We start from the raw sequence: 8,444 nt of genomic DNA, 5'->3' as shown, positions 1-8,444 counted from the left end.
TAAGGACATACCTGAGACTGGGTAATTTATAGAGGAAAGAGGTTTAATTAACTCACAGCTCAGCATGGCTGGGCAGGCCTCAGGAAACTTACAGTCACGGCGCATCCTTCTTCACATGGTGGCAGGAAGAAGAACGAGAGCTGAGCGAAGGGGGAAGTTCCTTGTAAAATCATCGGACCTTGTGAGAATTTACTCACTATCACGAGAACAGGATAGAGGAAACCAGCCCCATGATTCAGTTATCTCCACCCAGTCCCTCTCACGACGTGTAAGAATTATAGGAACTACAATTCAAGATGAGATTTGTAGGGAGGACAGAGCCAAACCATATCATTTATCAAGACTATTCTTTCAGGGATCACTTTTATGCTTTGTTACTAGAAGTTTCTCTGAACATGTAGAGCACCAGAAACTATGGGAAAGGGGAGAAGCGTTGTCTCCTAAGCATGAAGCCAGCTCTGTGTGCTGTGTTGCTGCAACTGACACTTGGTATTGATGATCATTCTTTCCCTCCCTCAGAAGAATAAGAGGGGAGGATGGAGTCTGAGAGGTAATTACTTAAATTAACTAATTAATTCAATCTAATGCAGTTTATCAAGCAACAGTATGTAGAGACTAATGTGCACATTTGCTTAGATGTTCTATAGAAGATACGTCGTCCACAGTTTTTTACAGAAGACTGACATTTTTCTAAGCATTCACAATCAGTATTCCTTGGTTTACACAGTGTATACATCCAGTAATCAGATACATTACTTGAAATGTTTTTAAATGTTAACTTTCTTTGACATTTTAATATTTTAATCAGGAATTTCATTTCCCTAGATAAGATAGCTTTCACTACAAAAAATGTGCTTTTTCAGGTCATTTGAAGGTAGCATTTTGTCTGAACTTTAGGAACAATGCCTGAAGATAAAAACAATGCCTGAAGATGTTAAAAAATACATCAAGATACAACAGAATATCATATAAAAATATTCATACAGTAAAATGTCATGAAATGAGAGTGGTAGTTTTAAAATATATCTACTAATTCTTTGACATGCTTCCCTTTAAGAGATGGAGCTCCATTGCCCTCCGCTTGAACGTTGGGTGGATGTAGTGGCTTGCTTCTATCAAATAGACTATGTAGAGGCGATGGTGTGTAACCTTCAATAGGAGGTCATGCAGGGCCTTGCATCTGTCTCTTCACTCTCTCTGGGATCACTTGCTATGGTGAAAGCTATTAATAGATACTATGTCATCAGAACACTCATGTTGCTTGAACAACTCCATGTAGTGGTCCATGTGGACAGGAAAGGATGCTTCTTTTCAAAAATCATCAAGGAATCCATGCCTTCTGCTAAAGTCACATGATTGAACCATCCAGTAAGTGGATCCTGTAGCTACAGCTCCAGTGAAGTTTTGAAGATGCCAGTAACTCCAGCCAACATCATGGCTTGACCCTCAGCCAGAACCATCCAGCTAAGCTGCCTTCAAATTTTTTACTCATAGAAATATGAGAGAATAATGTTTGATGTTTTAAACTCCCAAGTATGGGGATAATTTGTTCTGCATCAATAAATAACTATTACGAATACCTTCCCTTACAGACCTTGACAAATGATCACGTCCTTTGATGTCCAGAAGTAAACATGAACTGACATGTGATAAATTCTGGAAACATTATCAGAAACAGAACTCCTTTCTTTTGACAAACCCAACGCCCCCCCAAACTCACTGCCCATTTCAGCTCACCAATATCTTTACATCAATCCACTCTCCTATGATTTCTTTCTCATCCAGATTGGCAGGTTAGAATAATAAATCTAGTTCATTTTTGCTTAGATAGACTTAAATCAGTCAAGTTCTCTTATTTCATTTTTTGGTTTTTCAATTAGATTCTACAATAGGGATATCTATTTCCAGAAATCAGATAACTAACTTTTCACTTACAAATAAGGTATTTTTTTATTTCCATACTTCTGAATATTCTTGTTCTGACTTTGACGCAGAATTTCTTTGTACCTGTGGTCTTTTTACAGAAACTGTCTTGATATCATATTTAAGTACATAAAGAATGGTCTGTATCTTAACATTCTATGTTTGAATATATCAGCATATTGACCTTTTAATGTAAATATTTCAGTAAATTTAATGTCAAATTATCTGGAGCAAGCAAACCTGTGAGTAACTATTAAGGCAAAAACTGGGAGGCAAATAATGGCTTCCTAAAGTGGAGAGTCTTGGGAGTGACATAATTCTGTCAATGGTCAAAGTGTCTTCTCAGAAATCCCGCTGTTCTGTGCAAGGAACTCCCAAACAGAATATCCTAAGAGTAACATTAACAACCCCAGCCAAATCCGCTTTCTATATTTTTTCCATCTAAATCCTCATAGGTTTTTTTGTTTATTCCAGGGTGGCAAAAGTTTTGTAATGTGCTAGGGCAGATAACTCTTAGAGGAAAAAAATAAACTTCATGTTTCTTTCTAACATAGATACATATTTCTTCCACTACTTATTTCACTAATGTTATTTGGCTTGGTCAACTACTGCGTATTGCATGATAATTTTTTCTAGGATAAGTTGTTTCAACTTCAAACTTGGAGGGTTTTTAAAAGAAAAACTGAAAACTATTTTTTACTAAAAGGGCATGGGGAGGGATAAGTTGTTTCAAATATCCAAGTTATTGGTAAAATACTTTTATAGTCACAAATGATGACTATATTTACCTAGTTTTCCAAATTTTGTAATACTCCAAATTGTGAGTCAAACACAAAAATAAAATGTTTGTGCAAATCCCCTTCCTTACATGTCTTCAAGCATCATACAGCAATGTGTTATGATAGAATGTGTTATGGAATGTGTTATGATAGCATGTGTTACAGAATGGGTTATGATAGAATGTGTTATGGAATGTGTTATGATAGAATTAATAATTCAGAGCATGTCATTAGGAAAAGTTCCCTGAAAGTTGATTTGAATATTATCTCAGTACTAAATTGGAATAAGGCACAACCAGAAACCCTAGTTTAAAGTCATAGTGACATTTAAAAATTGCTCAAATGAAGTACTGTGGCAATTTCAAATTAAGATTAACAATATTGCCATCACCGGAATCACCCTTGACACCTAAGGCTGAACTGTTTCCTTGTGTTACCAAGTCATGACAATATCAGCTCCTGTCTTATACTGAGAATGAACATTTCAATAGGACTGACAACTGATCCTCAGGAATCCGAAAGGAAATATCAAATAGGTGTTACTTATCCACATGTGTGTCTTCCAGGAAGACCCGGGGAATCTGTAAGGCTCAATATTGCTGGAAATTCACTTAATGCACATTGTCCTTATCCCCAGTGTCTACACAGGAATGATTTAGGGATACAGGTTGCCATGTCTTGATTTAGAACTAAGATCTTAATCACAATAAAACCCCTGCCTTGGCAGACCTTTCCTGTTATCTTCACGAAGATCTCAGCAATAACAGGCACTCAATTCCTCACAATTCTCACAGAACCGCCTTCTGGTTTTTCTGAGCAGCCATTCTCTTTTTGGAATTTGCATTTAGACCAATTGGAGATAAGATCTGGTGCTTTGGGGAGCAGGTGTTAAGAGACCCAACCAAAAGTGGAGCTGTCTGAGAGCTGTAGAACAGTGGAGGTTGAAGCAATCAATTTTATTGCAGTACACTGTTTCTCTTGCTACTAACAGCTGCTGGGAGGATAGCAGGAAAGCTACCCCGCTGAGCAGATTTGAGTCAGAGGATGGAAAATCCACCTCATTTCCAGGCTGAGGGGTCCCACATTAAAAGACCATAAAGTTAAAGTCGTTTAAATAGTAGCTCCAGGGGCACATTAACTTTGCCTTCTTATAAAATGTCCGTTAATATAGATCTCAAAGACAAGTTGCTTGTCATTTTATCATTCAACACAGCATAGCAGGTATTTACAATTGTTTTTGTGCCTCAGACATTTGTGTTTACTGCTACACACACACACACACACACACACACACACACACACACAAAGTTTGATTAAATGGACATAAAAGAGCATGCCATCACCATTTATATAGGTGGAAGCCACTATCTACATGTAGCTAACACTGACAATTTGAAATCTTTGCAAAACATTTAAAGTACTGAAATGAACATTTCATCATTACTGTTGGGGGAAAAAAGCACAATTTATTGCCATGCATATTGCTGCAAACTTGGTGAAGTTTTAAGTTTTCTGGATTGTTGATTTTGGAACATTTCTGCCCTGGAGGAATGCCTTAGAGGAGCAAATATGAAATATAAATTCGTCTTTGAGAATTCCGCTGAGTTAGATGGCTGGATGCATATCGACTTGTGAGTACAGTCTTCATAGAAAGACCTGAACTGATGCAGGATTGACTGTTCCTGCTGCTGTCAGTTGGATGTTTCCTTGAGAGATCCCTTGAGAGATGCAGCTTATGGGTGCCACACTGTAACTGTAAACTACTTGGGAAAAACAGGAGAGGGTGGGATTAAAAACATGTCTGGCAGCTTAAGGGTCTGGCTTGAACGCCAAGTAGCAGCTGAGACAACTGTGTTATAGTTTTACATTACCAAAGGGTAGGACTTTTTTTAAGATAGCCAGGTTCTTGTCTACTTTCTTTAAGAATAGATAATGTAATGCTTCTCAACAACATAATTATTTTTGAGTTTTAAAAATAATATATAACAGTGTTTCATATCCAAGACAAATTAAAAGACTGAATTTACAATCAATGTTCCTGGCTAAATGGAATTATATAAATCCGGCTATGTAACGTACAAGCTATTAATGTCGCATCCATATGCTACTATGATGGATAATATATCTAGATTATTGCTTTCAATTATTATCGTACCTTTTATAGTATAGACATGGGTGTAGGCAAAGTTTTACGGGATATTTCTGTGTGCCCACAATGTAAAAATACCAGAACTTTGGGACGCCCAGGCAGGTGGATCATGAAGTCGGAAGATACAGACCATTCTGGCTAACACGGTAGAACTTTGTCTTTACTAGAAATAGAAAAAATTAGCCAGGCGTGGTGGCGGGCACTTGTAATCCCAGCTACTTGGGAGGCTGAGGCAGGAGAATCGCTTGAACCCAGGAAGCGGAGGTTGCAGTGAGCCAAGATCACACCACTGCCCACTGCACTCTAGCCTGGGCAACAGGGTGAGACTCTGACTCAAAAAAAAAAAAAAAAAAAAAAAAAAAAAAAAAAAATCAACTGCTGATAGATTTATAAGTGTACATGATACCTGGAATGAAATTTTTCCAATTTTTTTTTTCAATTTTCAGTTGCTTTGTTGTTTCATTTTGACACAACTGTTTTGTCTGTCGGATTGGAACAATTTGCCTAAGTGGAATCTTACTAATTTCTTTGTGAAGAAAATCAACAAAGTTATTTTAATACATACTGCACTTTCCAGCTTTGAAACAGCAATTCGAATCTCCAACAGAGGCTATTTCACTTTTAAAAACACATTATCAGCTTTTGACTAAAGGGAGAGCACTCTGTTTAGGGATGCTTCTCATGGAAAACAATTTGATATGATGTATTTGGTGCAAAAAAGGTGTTATAAGAACTTGCTACCAACGAGGCCTGGGGATTGCACCATGAAGGATAAGTCAGCATTCATTCATCTACTCTGGCCATCTGCCCTTGTCTTTACATCTCTTTATATCTGCCTGTCTCTGAGTCCTGTAGCTCATCAGCAAGGCAGCAGCTGTTGGACTTTCTTGCTGAAGATACTGAAGCCTCAAGCCTGAAGCTTCACAGAAAAGGAAATACTAATTTGTAAACATCATCACCCTTCAATCACTTTGTGCGTGAGTCATGGGGAAAACCCAAAGTGATTTGTAAACACACTAGCATACAGAAGTGTTCCCTATTTCACACCTTTTGTTCCATCTATAGGGAGAGCAAGGTCCAGATGCTTATGTAATTCTCACCTTAACCCCACACATTTTGAAAATTACACAGGGCGAAGATGGAAAGGAAAAGTACTTGGGTAGATATGATGCTTACCATATGTGCCAGATTTCAGGTAATTCTCATCAAGCATTAAAATATTCCAAAAATTTCAACATTTGGAGCTAAAAATGCCTCTTCCATACTAACTCTCATGCCTGGAAAGCCATGTGCTTTCCATTCCATGTCTTCTTTCATTTGGAAAATACAGTCCAAAGGATTTTGGTAGAAAACTCATGACTCTGAGGCATACCATGAAGTCTCTTTTTACCCAATTAACATGATCATTTAGACTCACATGGCACAAGCATATTGTTTTGCACATGATAGGTGCTTATTCAATGGTGATTTTATTTAATTTAGCTCAATGATAAATATATTTTTAATGAAACTGTTCACTGTCATTCTACATCCATCGAGAATATAGGCTCACTGAAGTTTCAACTAAAAGTTCATGTTTTTTACAAAATACTTGTGAAACAACAAGCAAATGAGATTTTTTAAATAAATAATGAAGATCATCTTAAATGACTGTAGAGACAATGACACAGAAATACATAATAAGAGAACACACATGTGACATAACTTCAAGGTATCCAAAACTCATCTAATCTCACGTATGTCCTCAGAAGCTTTATCCTGCAGCAGAAATATCTGCCATTTTTCTAGTTTCTATTATTAAATATGTTGCATTTTCAGAGGATTCTTGTATAAATGGAAATACATTAAACAGAATGTGTAACAGCTTATCATTTTAGCCTTTATAATTTCATTTGGAAGATTAGACTTTTTTTTGGCTTTTTTCCATAGATTAGGAATATGAGAAACATATAACAAGATGAGTAATTTTTGATGAAAGTGTGTGTACTTTTGGTAAAGTTCTAAACACAGTACATATTCTGAAATGGCGTACATAAATGAGGTGGTAGAAAGATCCCTTGGGCAGCCAGAGGGCAAGCTCACAAGGACACTGGGTTTCAATTAGAAGTTATTCAGAGAAATGAACAATTGCAAAAAGAAGTTTTCTGCTATGTCATTGTTATGGGTTGTGTTCCTCCTCCAATTCTTATATTGAAGTCCTAACCCCAGATGCGTCAGAATGTGACTTCATTTGGAAGTAGGAGCTTTAAGGATGTAATTAAGGTAAAATGAGGCCATATGCATGAACCCTAATCTAATGTGACTCGTATCCTTATGAAAAGAGGGGATTAGCACACAGATATACAGAGGGAAAGCCCTGTGAAGACACAGAAGGAAAACTGCCATCTGCAAGCCAAGCAGAGAGGCTTCAGAAGAAACAACCCTACTGACAACTTGATCTTGCACTTCTAGCCTCTGGAACTGTGAGAAAATAAATGTCTGTGGTTTAAGCCACAGAGTCTTTGCTATGGTAGCCCTAGCGAACTAAAACCATCTTTTTTGTTTGTTTGTTTTAACATGTTAGTGACAAAGAAAAGCCACTCTCTTAGGCCTACCGGCATCTTACAAAATTAATGACTTCAAGCATAATTTAAGGTGGTTCAATAGAGCCAAAGAAGTAACACACAAGACATCATAGACATGAAGTTAAGAAAAGGAAGGGAGTGAAGGGAATGACAAAATATGAAGAAGGACTCCAAGAGACGAGATCAGAAAAGTTGTGAACATGATTACTTAAATCAGAAGAAGTGAGACAGGCAAAAAAATATGTGAGGAAACAAATAGTGGGTACTCACACTGATAATACTGTGCTGTAATTACAAATGACATAAAGAATATCAAATGAAATTAGATATGATGTCTTGATATTTTGAAGAATGAATAGCAGGACAAGGTAGACAAATAATACTTTCAAGAAATGTCATTATAAGGAAAGTTTTCTTAAAATCTTATTTGAAGTTTTTGCAGAAAGATCACTTGGAATCAGTGAGAAAATTGAACTATAACACATTTTTAAAGCATACAATTGTATTATGTACTTATCCCATATAGACTATCGAATGTGGCTTACAAGAGTGCAGTTCAGAAAAGAATTAATTTGAATATGCATGTGAATATAGTCTGTGGCATAATCATACTGTATGCTCAATTCTATGGTACTAAATGATTTCTTAAAACAGATTTTATTTTCTTAATTTTTCTAATACTTGTGCTATTTATGTTCCTTATAACTAAAAAAAAAAAAAAAAAAAAAAAAGAACTGACAAATTATGGCATTTTTAAATGATTTAATTGATAATTCCATAAGCATGACAATAGGACATGAAAATCAGTATGAAAGCCATGGCAAAAATAAACAGGTAGGGATTAAATACAGTGCTCTGCATTAATTTAAAAGAAACAGTATTGAAAGATTTTAAAAATATGGTTAAAGTAACTTTTCTTATAAAATTATTTTCCTAAGTATTCCTGAGCAAAAAAAAGATACAAAAGTAGTCAGCTAATCCTAGGAGAGAAAAAATTGACATCATCTCTTTATCCCAGAGCTCATTTCT

At 36.2% G+C, this 8,444-nt stretch overlaps 1 non-coding gene across 1 annotated transcript; it reads left to right on the top strand.

The window, feature by feature from the left end:
* Window positions 1–339: 339 nt before the first annotated feature.
* Window positions 340–552, top strand: LOC114676664 (small nucleolar RNA U3). The gene has a single exon (XR_003727703.1). It is a non-coding gene; the product is annotated as a small nucleolar RNA U3 (small nucleolar RNA).
* Window positions 553–8,444: the final 7,892 nt, after the last annotated feature.

The sequence above is a fragment of the Macaca mulatta genome, chromosome 2 (assembly GCF_049350105.2).
Source record: "Macaca mulatta isolate MMU2019108-1 chromosome 2, T2T-MMU8v2.0, whole genome shotgun sequence".
In the NCBI taxonomy this organism is placed as follows: domain Eukaryota; kingdom Metazoa; phylum Chordata; class Mammalia; order Primates; family Cercopithecidae; genus Macaca; species Macaca mulatta.
Note: the sequence above shows the minus strand (reverse complement) of the source record. Positions and strands in the feature narration are given on the sequence as shown.